Consider the following 16,846-nt stretch of genomic DNA (forward strand, 5'->3'; position numbering starts at 1 on the left):
TGTTGTGCATTTGCTACTCCATGGATGCTTTTGTTCGTTCAGAGCAGCAGTCTCCAAGGCCATGTCCACATGTAGCAGGGTATTTTGAAAAATAAAAACTTTTTTTCTAAATCATTTGTAAGATAACTTGCTTCTGATTGAATGCAAGAACGAAAACAACTGTGTTTACTTGCTGTATCCAATCCTCTGCAATAAACTGTCAACATTGTTTTGAAATAAAAACTATTCCATCCACAGTGGGACTCGAACCCAAGCGGGAAAACGTACACGCAAACCAACAATTAGACTATTTTGTGATGTGTTGTGAGGGACTCAGGTTATATAAAAAGTCAGGAAACAGGAAATGTCTGGCACTTTAGTGAAATAGGCACAAAAATGCACCTAAGCTTTTGGGTGTGGTTGTGTACATATAGCTTTTTTCCCTTTAAAAATAATTGCTTGGTGTCCAAACTATTTCAAGTTTTTTGTTCCAACAGATCCAGCATAGACAGTTTGACCAAATAGATTTCTTCTGCAACAAGCAGCACCTGTCTGCAATCAACTGAGTACACTTTAATCAGTTGGAATTGAAACCTGCACCCGCTGCAGCTCTCGAGGACCATTTTGGGTACATTCTCTGTCTTTTTAAGAACAATGAATACAAATTCCACCATCATATATTGCTATTCCTTTTAGATTTAGGAGATATCATTTGAGTATTCATTGTTCACACCACTCAAGAGTGCTGGTACATTTTGCTTTGCAGGATAAAGTCAATTTGGGAAATGCACCTTTTTGGAAGAATTTTGGTCCGGATATATTTGTGCATTGTTTATGGCAATGTGTTTTGAGGACCGCTAGTGGAACTGCTGGAACATCTGCGCGCAATGGCACAGACCCTCTGCCTTTCCACAGTGCTTCACGGCCTAGCAGGGCGTGACCCGCTACAGGCTCCTGGGGATGGCTTCCTCTTAAAAGCCAGCTGTGCCTTGTAGTCACTGCCCGCCAAGTACTCCACAGTCCAGCTGTTCACCTGAACACCCCCCCCACTCCCCCACCCAATCACCACAGACACAATCAACGTAACCCCCTCAAGCATCAACACGTGGGTTTTCAACATGGTGAGTTACTTTTATTTGTGTTGCTTTATACTTTATATGGTATTCATTCATTTATGTCTTTGTCATTTTATACATAAGGTGACTTTAGATTCAAATTTGACATTGCCCTAAATATATATTTGTTAGTGTGTTAAAACTATTGTAAGAAGTATTTGAACAAAGCACAGTGTTTGCAGATGTGCTTGAATAGGCTAAACATATCAGCCAGTGTTGCCAGATAGGGTGGATTCCCGCCCACTCAGGCCTTAGGAAATACTTTGGGTCGTGTTGACAAATTTTTAAGTTTTGAAGGATGGTATTAATCAAATGTAACTGTTAAACTTATATTATCTCCAGCTCAAATGTCACCTGTGTTGCTTGCTTTCAGCAACATATTCACGCTAGTGATTAATACTTGAGACTTAATTTAAAAAATATATTTTGAACCAACTCTTACATGCGAAATATACTTTCTTGTAAATGGCCGTAAACTAAATCTATAGAGATTTTTCTTCCACATAATGTAATATTGCAAAATTTGCTCTCCAAAGAATGGCTTCACTCTGAGTCACTGATTGAATTTGTGGTTCATGATGAAATGTCATTGTTTTCTTCTCTGACTGTTAAACATGTATTTTTTTAGGACAATTGACTCCACTTTTTATACTAATGTGCTTCATTTTAAGATTTAAATGGGTCATCTCGCCGTACACTCCGTCAAACGGCGACAGTTTCAGAGAGTGACTAAACTGCCTAATGAGCTTTAATGTGTGCTGGGTGACACTTAAATGTGTTTTGTAGTCACACTAACAGATTGCTGCAATATCTAGTGATGATAATGATTGTCGATAACACAAACAGAATACAGTTAAAGAATACTAAGAGATCTTATTTGCAGAAGGTCGCCTTACTCGCCTGTATTGTACTATGGTATCTTGGAGTCTGGATACGGCCAAATAGCCAATTTGTGGGATGAATTTGATTGTCGTGGTTGTTGATTTCAACTGCGGGATGATTGTAGAGTTTGAGGCTATAGTGGACGTCTGCCGGCAACTCATAAATAATCCATCAATAACTCCATGATGCCAGTCTTTTTGATGATGCGGATCAAGGTAGAATATATGAGGCTTTTATTGATTGCATTTATGACTGACAGATTTTGCCGAATGTATTTTTCAGAAATTGAGTCATTATTTTTGTGTGAGTAAACTAACCTGTGCAGCTTCAGGATACTGCACTTGCAATGCATGACTGCCACAGATTGCTTGGAGGCAAATCTGAACAGGTTATATAGTATCAAGCTACGAGGATGACCTACCCAGGTTATAAATGATACAAAAAAATAGCTTTCACATCTTACAGGGAAAGAATAATGATTGTAGTGTTGTTTTGGGAAAATTTATCTGCAGGAAAGGTAAAAAAAAAGTTAGTTTTTATTTTAACAGCTAGTGTTTGTTCTGTTTCTGATAAATTAAGCAAACACCTCCAAAAATGCAACTTACACACCAGTGAGACAATATTTTGGTTTGTTTTCATGTTGCATTATTTGGCTACAGCGACTTATAATAAGAAAAATACTTCAGTAGGCTGAGAATCGGAAAGACTCAGGCTTGCCTTGATTCACTTTAACACTCACACAGTTTGTGAGATGGGAAATGAGAGGTTTAGCTATACAGTGATTGATGACAATGATGTATAGTTCACCCTAGCCCACACCTTCAAACTCTCTGTCATATAATTTATGAGCAAGCTCATTTAATTAGTCTGCACCTTAATTTGTCCGCTTTCGCTCTATGACATATGATCAAGTCGAGCAATTGATGGCGAGGATTGGCTCTGGCAGTTAACTGTCTTTCTATGACATAGATATTGTCATCTGTCCAATCAACATGATCTGACAATCAAGCTAATGAGTATAAATGGGACTTTCCAATGCAGTTTTAAAGGCTGATAAGTGGAGTTGAGATTTAATTCACAGGCTATTGTCAACGGGACAGCAAAGTTGAATGTCCTTGATTTAAAGGTTTGTCACAATTGGCCTGTGTGTGGACATATCTGTGTCTCTGGACGTCTGTCAAAAAATGGTGGATTTTTTTTTTTAAAGATCATTCCAGGTTTTCCAGAATTGCCTTGGAATGTATGAGTCTGTTGTAACATATGGCCGAGGGTATCTGCATAAATGTCACAGTAGCAACAAACTGACCGCAGATGCTGAAATTATATTTGGCTTAATTGAGCGAAATTTAAATCTCCATGATACATGTGCGTGCCGTGGTAAGACCCATAATTGAAAATGTTAGTTGTGTTGGCGCCAGTTAAATTGTGCAAAAATGCTGTCTCTGTTGATGTGGGTATACTGGGTTACACACTGTGTGGCATGTCTTGCCTTAGCCAATTCACAGAGGTGTCAGAACCTCACGAGCAGTGTCACCAGTGATGAACGATCACGTTAATATTCATTTAGTTGCAATTAATCAGACCGCTGTGTTATAATGTCAGGATGTCTTCAAAGTTTTCGCAAGTTGGGCAAAGTCAATGGAAAGGGCTCAGTTAGTCACAGCAAAGTGTCTTTGTGACAGTCAGTACTGCCATATCTAATCAGACAGCTCGACCCACCATTCTATTTATGCTGAGGAACCAAAATGTATTTATGATAGATGAGTATACAGCTGGCGCACAATGACAATACAAGGTGGTGTTAGAAAAATAATTGCATCCTGGGATTTTAGACGTATTTAATGTTCGTGACAAAAACATTTTTAAAAGGCAATGGTAGAGGTATACTGTTTTTACGAGTTTGGTGATTATTAATCCTGTTTAACCAGAGAAAGCAGCCAGACAGAAATGTTTGTGGGGGACAAAAATTTAGCCCAGAATTAGTTGATTCCAGTTTTACATTTAAATTATATACCATGCCCATTGTAAAAATGTAGTAATACTGTGAAAGGTTGGATTATATAATTGTAGCAAAATCACCGAGCCGAGGTGACAAGTGGGAGATCTGCCAGACAATATGGTTTCCTGGACCACCCGAATATTGGGTTACTTGCTCACTAATAGACCTCAGTGGGGCCATCATTTCTATTCCACTCTCGATGAAGACATCCGTTCTTCCTCTACAACACCTCTCCTTTTCTTTCTGTCTTCCTCCTGTGTGTCTTCCAGTTTTCTCCCTTTTCTCCATCTCTCCTTGACTTGATTTCTTTTCCATTGGCTTTTTCAGTTCAGCCTGCGGGCAGCTGAAAGGTCTGTTTGACGAGAAGGTCCCCCCGTCCCTTTGGAAGCCATTAGACAGCCTTTTATGAACATGAAAGACAGCTATTTTCAAGTCTTATTTTTGCAAATCCTACTTGGCATTCTTTTCACATTTCCCAGTGGATTTTGATCCCCGTTACGGTGAAAAAGGGGCGGCCACTGTATATTGTGCAGTTGGAACAGATTAATAACATTGTTATTCATTCCACAATAGAGAAAACTGTTTGGAGTATGTTGAAGGGAAATTGAATCTCATGACGCAATATTTCAAAAATCATTGTGACATTTTTGTATCCATGAATTCTAAGTTTACAAAAGATATTCCTAAATAATTCATTGAGTAATTAAACTCTATGCATTTTCTACGTGTAGAACTAGCTCTGGCAGTCATATGCTTGTCTTTTCAAATGTGTTTCTCCAAACCTAACACTTAGCTTTGTCTTCCTGCCCAGAACCTTCTATTTATTTATTTTCCCTTGAGGATAGAGTAGCCTACAGTGACTTGGGGCAAAAAACAAAAATGTAGTCTCTTTCTAAGTGCTTCTCAATATGAATGTGCTAGAGAAGAGGCGGCGAGCAACAGCGTAAACTTCTCACAGCTTTTCATGCATTCTGTCCCCATGAAATAAATATAGACTACATTTTAAAAGCTTGTACAAAAAAACGGAGCCCTGATCAAATATGCAAGATGCTCTCGGCAGAGGCGGCGGTCAAATACATACTAAGTGCATCACTTTACTTATGGCATTCAAGCCAAAATCAGATTGGCCTCAGTGTAAACCCCTACTAGAAAAGCCTATGGCAGTGTGTGTCTTTGCATCAAGATCCAAGGAAGATCACATTCCTTTGGCTCATCTGCCCCTTGTTGATATGCGGTGAGAAGATTCCACGCGGAGACGCTGTGGAATTCCCGGAGAGTGCACGAGGCCAGGCGGCGGTAGATCCAGCGGTTGGTCTTTGCTTCTTCCTCTGGGTAATTGCGGCAAGGGCACCGGATTGGAGCTGTACCTCCTGCTTCGAGCTGTGTTCCCGTAAGGGTCAGCAGAGAGCGCGGATGCGTGCACATTAATGTTGTGGAAACACAGCTGAGGTCTACAATGACCGCCACCACAAATCGGGTTCACGGCAAAGAGGTGCTTTAGAAGTCTCGCTGGCTCAGGCGATCAATCAAAGCCCATTCTATCATAATTATCGCTAAACAATTGCAGCCACGCTTTGTCCACACACATGCCCTCTTTTTTTTCAAAACACTTTAGCCTGATGTGTTTCCCAAATGTCTCAGTCCAACCATTGTGCATTGTACCTTTTTTATCCAGAATCCTTCCCCCATAATAACCTTATTCAAGCATTAACTGTACTCTCCCCTTTTCAATCTGGTGCCGACTTCACACAAGCTCTTAGAGAAATGCGTGTGCACAGAGCCTCGTATGCTTGCAGATTGTCTAATGGAATGGATGGATTAGACTCTTGTTCTTGTGGTGAGAAAAGGTGTACTGTATAGGGCAGAGTTTGTAGCTCAAACACTAATTTCTCCTGCACTGCTCCTTCGCTAATTAGTACAGACTTCCTTCTGGCACTAAAGGGGCCGTGCCCAGGGAGTCCGTTTATTTGTATTGAAGGATTATCGACAAGGAATTGCTCTTCACTCCCACACATTTAGGAGGCAGTACAGCAGTTACCGGGTTGCATGACCTTGCAATTTCTTATAACGATTGCTATTATAATTACTGTATGTTCCCTACTATAGGGCACACTTAAAAGTCAAAATAATGTGGAGCACCTTACGTGTGCTGTTAATTTGAGAAAAGTACTTTAAATGTCGCTCCGTGACTTCTATTCTTTACGCTGTTAATATAACATTGTCACTTTGTTATTCATGGCCAGATCACGATAAAATATGCTATGTATATTCTAGGGATGCATATGCATTGTTCCACTTAGTCTGATAGTTTTTTTTAAAGCAATGCTTAATTGCATTAGTTAAAAGTAGAATTAAAATTGCTTTTCCATTATTTGTGACTGGATCAAACAATTATGTGGCATGTATGTTCCTTCCACGTACACCTCCCATTTTATATTTCCTCACCTTCGCTTTGCAGAATCACGGCTCCTGCCGCTGTAACCGTCGTATACATTACGAGAGCTGTCAGCACTACCACAATGTTATTGGCCCATTGTCGTTCAGCTAAGACTGCCAGCAATACCCTTTAAAAAGGCCATATGTTTCAGCAAGTGAACATTTGAGTGCTAACCAGTCATATGCTGTAGGCTAAGCTTAAATTTTATTTGGATCATTTTTATATTGCATGTTAAGGAAAAAATATGGATTTTTTTTAAAGGTAAAACCACAGGGGGCTATTTTTCCATTTGTTTGAAAACAACAAGCGCCGTGATGAAGGTATCATTTTGACATGTCACTGTGGGGAGTTTCATTTAGAGTTGTGATTAGAAGTGTATTTACAAAGTAGTTTTATTACGGATAGGGATGTCAAATTCATGCTGGGTTTGTATAAATTGATCTGAGTCTATTTCCGAAAAGACCAGTCAGTCATTTGAGTGTCAACCTCATCTCTAAAAGTCTGAGTAAGTTTTTAACGACTGCAAACGGGAGCTAATAGTTAAAGCCGGCCTAATTTTCAAGATGGTTTAATAATAATAATCAAACTAAACATCGCTCAAGCCGCACTGCAAGTCCCTTGATGTCAAATAGCTTTGAACGTTTTTTGATTCGCAAAAGCAGGCGAAACGGTAGTGAGGATAATCGGAGAGAAGGAGTGCTACTGAGCATGTAGCAAACCCTCTGCAACGCAAGAGCCAAGCTGCAGTGTAGAATCGCCCTTGTGCCACAGGAAATGGATGACACAAGCCTGCTCTAAGAGGCTTTGCCAAAGCTCTGGCTTACCAGTCTCCCAGGTGTTAATGTGTGCTCGGGCTGCCACCCTGGCTGAGAAGATTGGAATCCGCGTTTGCCTCCAGCAGCCAACATCTGCCACCGCGGCAGCGCTATCAGTTCTCACGGCGAGTTTCTGTGGCCTTTACGTTGGGCAGTTTTTACATGACCCTAAGGGCAGGAGGTGCTGGTGGAAATCATAGTGATTTCTTTCTTTTTTTAACCGCTTTTTTTGAAAATGAAAATATCCCATGCTGGGAAAGTGGGAGTGCTTTTATTTGTGTCCATGGTAACAATGGTTTCCTTGGAGATTGCCTCTGAAAGAGCAGCAATCAGCTGGACACAATGACTGTCAGATTGTGGTGTTTGTTCAATCTGAACAATTCAAACATGGTTTGAAATACAGTACTGTTTCACCTCCATTAAAAGTGGCTGGGCTATGTGGATTGCAAAATAAAGTCAGCTAGTCCCTGTAGAACAAAAAAAGCATAGTTTGTCATGACCATTTCGAATCATATGGTGGACTCAATTGAAATGTCCAAATATTCCGCTGCTTGATTTATATATACATTGCACGCAAATACTGAAAACCCAATTAAATGCTTACCCAAAAGCTGTTAATACTCTCAGTGCAGCTTGTGGATAGTGATTTTTAAGTATGTAGGAGAGAAGTCTCTCTTGTACCTTAGTGGAATTGTGGATCGGAGTCGACTGGATCGCAGCTCAATAGAAGCTGTAATTAGTAGTAATTCATGAGGCAACCACTCCCCTGTGAGTCCCGCTGTGCTCAATTCCCCGGCCACTTGGCAGGATCGTGTTTTCCTGCGTGGCGCCTTGCACTCAAGTGAACCGCGGCATGGATGTGACGGCCTGTCCCCCTCTGTTCTGCCCACCTCGTGGAGGTGGCCGGGAGTCGTGTTGTTCTCACCAAGGTGCACTTGTCACTATTTCCATCCATGACCATTAGAGGAAGTACGCCCCAAGACACCATAAACACAATGAAAGGTGCAGTGAATGGATTCACAAAGGTAATGGTGATGCAAAGATGTTAGTGCTCATTGCAAACGACAATGGGCTTTCAAATCTATGGGATGCATTTGCATGCCATTTTCTGTGCTCGTTTGGAATTCAGTCCGGTGCAATTTGAGAACATCAATTTGGAGTCTAATGTTTCTCAAGCAACTAATGGACTCTTCAGCACAATGAAAATGGCTTCCTAATGATCAGAGGAAGTTTGATGGCTGAATTTAAGTTGATTAGTGCGCCAACATGAATATAATACAAGATTAGCCTTTAAGAGTCATGACATTTTACCCCCCAATTATATTGCATCTTAGAAATTGACTGCAAGCTATTGGTTTGTTATTTACAGCATTAGTTGTCCTCTGTATTTTTTTTTATAAAAGTAGTCAGCAAATAATAAAGCTTGCTTCAACTGTTATGATGCAAACAGAATCACAATTTGCTTGATTTAGTTGTTTGTGTATACTTACTGTGGAAAATTGGGATGATGTGGTGAACTGGCAGATAGATGCACATACCCTCTGCCCCACCTTGTACCAGCCCCGCTTTTCTTTGTGCTCGCAACCTTCTCCAGCCACTTACTTCCGTGGAGATGAATAATGAATGCGAGCAGATACAAAGGTCAGAGGTGAGGTATCTGTAAATCTAAGCCCACCGGCCTCTTCCCTGGCATGTGACAGCAGCCTGGGGAGAACAGTGAGCTCAGGGACAGTGGAGCAGGCATAAGAGGGCAGATTATTAGAAAGTTGTCACGGTGGGGGGTTGTCACTCTTCCCTAAATGAAGAATGAGCAACAACAGGCGTGGCTTGATAACACAACTGGCTGTAGTGCAAACTAGAAAGGACGAACTAGCCTCTGGGCATGTTAGTTTTTATAGATGTGTATACAAAACAGGTCATCAAGCTTCAAATGCCACGAACAACACAAATCATTTTCTCAATCTACTTTAAAAAAATGCAGTTCTCACTTTTATCTCAAATGACGTCAAGCTCCTTATCACAGCCCTGGGCGGTCTGCTCCTGATGACAGGCCACCAGCACTGCTCAAAACCAGCCATGGTGCTTACTAAGATGGGCTAAACAGGGATAACCTTAACACTGTAGTGCAGCCTTTACTTCTTGTAAGGTGACTGGCAACCACTTATGTGTACTTCTTCTACTCTATATAGGTTCGAGAACCTTGTGACCCTCGTAATGATAAGCATTTTCATCACCTTCTTCATTCCCACCAAGAGTCATGTCTGCAGAGTTTCTTCATGTTACGCAGTAGCTCCTAATAAGTGCTCCCCAGTGATGAATGAAACCTAACCGTTGGGGAGTTGTCCAATACTTATCAATGCCATTGGGCAGCACTGGGATGTAAATTAATACACATTAAAACACAATGAGGCTAAAGATGTGCAAACATATTGGGAAAAAAGAACATGGCTCACCGTGAGTTGGGAGGAAGAAGATACCCTTTGGCAATGGCTATAATTAATACGCTAAATTGAATTGCAATAATCGACTGGGGGACTGGCCTTGCGCTCTAGAGTTATGATGATTAAACTGTTAGGCTCCAGTGAAGGGTTGATTGGAACCCTGATGGCAGACAGAAGCTTTTATTTTTCATTAATTGGTCTCTGCATAGCGGTGAATGATGGTTCACAATAAAACCTTTTGCACTTTTTTATGGATCACATATGATATGAGCCTTTCATATATTTTGTGGGTTGGCGGGGTCCTTAAAAGGTTAGGCTCTTTTGTCAGCTGTCACAGGAAATCAATGTTAGATAAGTAGCATTCAACAAAAAACAGATTAAATGTCAAGTTTGGGGGGCAAATGAGTGCCATCTGAGCATTGTATCTTTTAATTCACTTGAACCTAAATAATGACCTACGAAAAGAGGATGTCGTTTTGTAAAGTGTTTCAAAATTTCAATTAAGTGTAGTGAGAGGAAATCCAAACTGCAAACGACTGTATGTTCTCTTTAAATTAAGCCTGATTGTGTTTTCTACCCATTTGAAGCCTTTTCTGACACAATTTAAAGCACTCACGGAACGATCGACTTTGGACCCGTTTGAGTCCCTTAAGTGTTTTAAATACATGCAGTACTGAGGATTGCCACTGGATGCTGGCCTTTAAAACAGACTAATTTACATTCAGAGCCATGTAAAAATGTTCTGTTTCCTCATCAATGTTTTAATCTTTTTTTTCCCTGAATTGTTCATCTATGATTCAGAAATCATACCTCTCCTCTCTCCCAGTGAAGGTTGTTATATCTACCGCCACCTCTTTCCCTGAGCTCCTTCTGTGCTCTGACATATACCGCACTTCTCCCGGACCCTGTGCCTCACCTTTTCTCCTCCTTCTAACCCTTGACTGCAGGTATACTGTAGTTAATATAGAATCCTATTTCATATTTCACCACCTGCTTTCTTTGTTTGATTCTGAATCTGTTCCTTAACAACTGAATTATTTGGATGTCTACTCATTGCTACATAATTTAACGTAGACTATGTAGAGTTCAGTCCAGATCTAACGTGCAATGAAATGCATATTGTATTAGTATTACAAGAATACCTGTAAATCAGTTACTTGTTACTGAAAAAAAGCATTTTGTACACATGCTTTAGAACTACTCATTTTCTCGTGTGAAGCACCTGCTTCAGTAGTGCAAATATTTGCTCAAGAGCTGTAGTATTCAGCTCGTTACAATCTGTTGTGGCATAATAATGCCTCTTCATCATCCTCTCAAGAGTAAAACAACCTTTTTGTCAATACTGAGGATCCTTTTAAACAGTGCTCTCAGTCATCCCTTTTGAAATGAATGTGAGATAAACATGAAATATGGCAGACACTATGAGATTCCTTTCTTGCAGTTCCTCTCCTTTGTTTACATGCTGGCCCCTCCCACCAGAAATTCCATCGAGGAGATGAATCTATTGATGGAGGAGCTAGACAGGAGGAGACTCATATGCTTGTAGAAATGAGACTAAATCCCCTCTCAAAGATGTCGTCTTTGCTTGGCATCACTAGTGAGTAATGCATCTGCAGAGGATCAGATGATCCTCCATTTAAGATAGCCCGAGGAAGTTCATCGATGATTGCTCCGTGGTGTGCATTTGAAATGCTCTGGCGGCGAAAAAACAATTTGTGGGTCGCCCTCAATTAAAGGCTGAAGGAGCATTGTTGCTCTTGACATACTTGAGATGAATGAATGAAAACAATGTAGGCAAACTGGTGTATTTTGTCTGACTTTTGAATTGAAATTGACCAATCATTTTACATTCTTCTGACCTGAGTGGTCCCTGATTGGCTTGGCTTGTCCTGCTTCTTGCATATGGGTAGTCTGTTACTTCTAATGTACAAGAAATATATTGGCTAAGTGTATACCTGATCTGTTCATGATCTGATATTGCACATATAAAAAAGAAGGTCCTTAATCACACTAGCAATTGGTCGACTTCCCTGTATTTGATTATTGTTGCTGCTCAGGTTAGTAGTCTTATGAGAAACAGAGAACACAAGTATGAGGAATAAATCCTCTGTTCTTACCTGAAGCTTACATTGTCCACCCTTCCATATCGGTGGGTCTCCTGCATGTACTTTGTATTTTATCCTCTCTGACTTTTTTTCTGCATACATAGCAGCATAGTAAAATGAGTCGGCTCCAGGCTCCTATCATCTCTGCTCCCTGATGAGTGATCAAACACATGGAGCATATCAGAATTCCCAATGAGACCCTGCCAGCAAAGGCAAAGGATATACACTCGCCCAGATTCATTTTCCATCTCCTTGACGGGTTTTCCAACCCATACAGTAGTTGTATCATTTTAGAGATGAGTTTTTAAGGAGTGGCGGTCTTCACATGACTTTACATTAAATGACTATTTTGTTATCGCACAAATAATTAATTTATATGTAGATACCACATGCACAGAGAAAACTATTCCCAAAGAAAAGGGAAGTGAAATTAGGGAGGCTGATTAAAAAAGGATAATCTTACTTTTAGTAGAACATAAATTATGAATAGAAGGACAATTTTTCTCAACCACCCACTGTTAAGTAAATCAATAGAGAACCTGGGCATTTCCTAAGAAATTTAAAAGCAAGATGTTCCTCTAATCAATGGGAAAGTGCTCTTTGGAAACTCAACACCCCTCCATACTGCACACTTCATTTTCTATGGAGGCCATTCAGGCACCTAAATTTAAATAGAATTCATGTTATACTTCATATTGAAATATTTACATTCAGATAAACCAGCCATTACTGAATATATATTTTATAGAGCACTATGGTAAAAAAGTCTATTCCATCAATAAAAATAGAAGTGGCACTGGCTAAAAGGCAATGTTGTCAGTGATGAATAGAAAAAAAATGACACAAATTGAACTTACAAAACCTACAGTTTAAAGTTGCCAGAAAGCTGTTAGCACACAAATGAGGGTCCTCAGACCTGAGGGAAGCATGCTGCACTTAAACCACCGCCGTTTGGACCATCGTGAGACTAAATCTGCTCTGTATGAGGAAAACTGCAGATTATCCCCTTATGCAGAATTGCGTTCCAGTGCAACTCCAAAAGGAGGGCAAATAAGGCTGGCCTAAATCCAGTTGTATGGTCACCCTAGGGATTTATGTAGTATACATTCATTACAAATACATTTTTCCATGTTCATCTATCCAATGCATCGTGAAAGGCAGAACAGGAAGATGCCTTTAGATGAATGTAGTTGAATCAAACCTGTGTTCTCGCTTTTTGCCGTTCACAATACGAGTGAGTCATGTCATCCTGTGAGTATATAGCAGCTTTGTGTTCAATCAAACAGGAGCAGGTGTCACAGTGTGTCGGCCTATTTGTGAGAAAATTGAGACAAGATCGTCATTTCAGTATTTCTGTTTGGTGGCATGTCACAAGATTTCCTCAAGTAATGCTTTGTTCAGTAAAGCATGGAAAACACACGATTAGAGAAACTGCAAAACGGAATGTGTCTCATGAATTCCAGGCCATTCTCTCGCCCTTCCCCGAAATACCCCACCATTGTCATAATTTAAAAATAAAATGAATGAGATCCTGTTGACACCCGGCAATCAGAGCTCGGACTGGGGAGCATTGGGATGGATCCAGTGCCAACTCTCTCTGTCTTCAGGGACAAGTCAGACTTTTTAAAAGACTGGAATTAAGTGTGAAAATGTCTGCTCACTCAGTTATGTTATTACCTGTCCAGGATTAACATCTGTTCACAAGCCATGCCGCCAAGTCCACTTCAACATGTGCCAGCACCTTGGGGCAGTGTGTACCTTTTCTTTTTCCCCTGTCCAAATGTTGTGTAGATTGGCACCAGCTGGAACAACCTTTTACTTTGACATTCTTCACAGAGGAAATTATGTGAGCATCTTTGTTGCTGTCATTTTGGTTATCAATGGTATATAGTTCACCTTCACTTTTTTTGTCCAGTATTCTTCAGACTCCAATTATTTTAACAATACACATGATTGTAGACATTTGGAGCCAGTCACAAAAGAGTACATTATTACCATCATTGGGTTCATGAAGATCTTTTGAAAAGAGGTTTGCTTTTGTGTTGCCATATTTAAGCATTTCCCATTTTCCCCCAAATGCATAGACTTGTCCTGGATACTAACTTTTAACTATTTAATGTATTCAAACCCGATGGAACATGACGAATGATGAAACCAATGACCTACCTATCGTTATACCTTGCACAAATATTACAGGGGAAGGCATTTGTCGGCACATGCCGGTTGGTGTTGCACATGGTATGCAATAACCAAAGGATTATACCTCCATCAGTGTGGAAATGTCAACCAATATGAGCAGAAGATGACCATTTAAATGGCCTTTGATATCCATGGTGATGATGCCCGAGCATGTTAAGCCCTCGGGGAGCAAATTATTTTCAAGGTACACCAAGGGTGAAAATTTGAATCTACGCTTGTTAATCGGGACCTAATTATCTTTACTCTTTACTTATTGGAGCAGAGGGGACTGACTATAATGTCCTCCCTATTAGAGGCTTTCTCTTGAGACTTTTCTGCTATAGAATAATGGACTTCAGAACATAGGAACACAATCAAAGCTCAACCTCTATTAATGAGGCAAAAAGTCATTTCTGAGTTAGCTCTCGTGGGAAGGTTGAGAATGGCAAAAATGACAGTTGTGTTACTTAGTTTTTGCTTCAAATCATTTGCTTGGTTGTTGCCATTCCTTGTGAAACGTGCTAGCCTTTTATTTTTACAATGTGCACAATTAAATAAGCCATCAGTTACTAAAATATTTCCATAGCCTTTAGTTCACAGAATGATTGTTATGGATCAAATTAGCACTGATCAATGTCAACATGTAGCATGAGTTAAATATGTGGCACTGTGGAGGGGATAATTGCATATAGTTAATTAAAATGAATGTGCTATTAGTGATTGATACTGAATGTTTTGACATAACTGTTTAAATGTAATACTCTACCTTTATATATCTGTGTAGAGTATATATATCCCTAAATTGATTTGTATATCCATTCTGCAGCCCGGTAGTTGAGTGGTTAGCGTGTCAGCCTGATAGTTCTAAGATTGAAGCTTTTTGCAGTTTGAATGTTGGACTCTTGTGAGGATAAGCGGTAGAGATAGTGAATGAAGGAATGTATATATGTTCTGTTTATCCTTACAAGGTTTGTGAGGGCTGCCATTTTTCTTCCCACCAGAGACTTGCAGTATGTTTGCGTTACTTCTCCAGTTGGTCCGCAGGTGGCTAAGTACATTTTCCTTCCATTTGTCAGGCTTGCCAACCCCAATATATTAGCCCTCGACCCCATCTGCACGATGGCCCCTGGCATTGTTTTGTAATGGACACACAATCAAAAAGAGCAAAAGGCTTTTGGCTGGCATTTGCCACATCGGCCTAATCCAACTTCTAATAAAAGGCCAGAGAGTTTCCTTTCATTTGTGCATTGATGACACTGTTCCAGGTCTCCACCTGTGTCCTTCGCTTTTCATCTGTGTGTGTATGTGTGCCACACTTGGAAGATAAGCAGCAGGACACCCTGGTTTTCTTTGAATCTTTCTCCACCAATACATGGAGATTATTGGGATTGTGGGGTGTTGGAATCATTATCTATCTTGCTTGATCTGAGATCGATATACATATGTCTTTTTGACTGTGGGATTTAAACATTTAGCCTGCATATTCATAGAGCGGGCAATCAATTTCTTTTAGAAATTCCTGACGGAGTGTTGGAGGTAGACCTCTAGAATTAAACACAGATCAATAAGGATAATGTTTTTGTAACGCTGATGGATTTTAACAAATATATGTCAGCAGGACAATGGCCTGAACTCTGTCTCTGCACATGCTTGATCAACCTTTTATCTGTCTTGTCTCATTCGTTAAAAGTCAAAAACAATAAACAAGACGCTGTCGGTTTCACTATATTTTCACACTCAATGACCTCAAACTGTCTAAATGTCTTTCCTCATTTTTGTCTGTTAAGACCTGTCAGCAGCTCAATTAAACCCTTTCTGGTTATATATAAACCACTGAATATTATGACTATATACTTTCATTTCGAGATGCTTTTTGATCCATATTCTTTTACCTCTCATCCAATCCCAATACCTGAATCAGCGTATCTGGTGATAGTAATAAGATTACAACCCCAGCTATTATTGATTTGTTTTTCTAATTCTAGTCAGGCACTGAAATGCTTGGTGTTATTCAGTTGCACTAGAACCAGTTCCCAACGGTGGTATATATTGTAATTTTAAGACCATAAGGCACTTTTGGCAAAGACAGACATTTTATTAATCTGTGAAAAAACATAAATAAACCGCACTGGACAACAAAACCACCTAGGTAGAAAACCACCTTACGTCTCCTATCTAATCGATTAAATACATAAATATATTATCATCATCTAACAACATTAATTACAATTAAAAATATATATGGATTCATTATTTTTAGGTACCAGATGGGTCGAATAAGCAGATTAAAAGTGTAGTAGATGAACTTGAGATAAATCAACAAATTGGTAGAACCCTGTCTGACAGGCTCTTGGATGGTGAGGTGTACTCAGCAGTGCCTTGTCCAAATGGTTGAAAGGGACAGCTGGGGCCATTGGCTATCACATTTAGCACCTAGAGACAGCTCCTGAGCTAATATGGTGGCAGCTGATTGTGTGGACTTGCTCTATTACCTACTCCACACCATTTGGGGAGGTCTTTTTATGTATCAGAGATGTAGAGATGGTAGAAATTGGCATTATTACTTCTTGACCACCACGATAGATAGAATGGAAAATCACGGAAGTGTTTGCTTTCCAATTCACACAATATTTTCTTAAAAGGGCGTATGTATCGTGGGTTTAAATATGTGGATCGTCCCAAATATTAATATTGGAATGTGCGCTATTAAGGCCCCCTTGATGTGCATCTAATACTCCCCCAAAGACCAACAAGTGCAGATATACCAGAAATACTATCTACTGTGTATACTGTTCATTTAAAGAGGGGTAGAGTTTTGAAAATGTAACTTCAGCCTGCCTCAATGGAATGTCTTACATGTCACACATTCATCAGCTGGTCCTACAATTGATAAGG

The 16,846-nt window shown here is 40.0% G+C and overlaps 1 protein-coding gene across 1 annotated transcript in view; it reads left to right on the top strand.

The window, feature by feature from the left end:
- The window catches only part of LOC144207425 (uncharacterized), a 186,604-nt gene that overhangs the window by 8,696 nt on the left and 161,062 nt on the right, over positions 1 to 16,846 (top strand). Inside the window, exons 3-4 of the mRNA XM_077732902.1 lie at positions 477 to 607; positions 746 to 1,100. The gene's annotated coding sequence lies outside the window, so the exon portion shown is untranslated. The remainder of the gene's footprint in view (positions 1 to 476; positions 608 to 745; positions 1,101 to 16,846) is intronic.

This window comes from Stigmatopora nigra, chromosome 14 (genome assembly GCF_051989575.1).
Source record: "Stigmatopora nigra isolate UIUO_SnigA chromosome 14, RoL_Snig_1.1, whole genome shotgun sequence".
NCBI lineage: Eukaryota > Metazoa > Chordata > Actinopteri > Syngnathiformes > Syngnathidae > Stigmatopora > Stigmatopora nigra.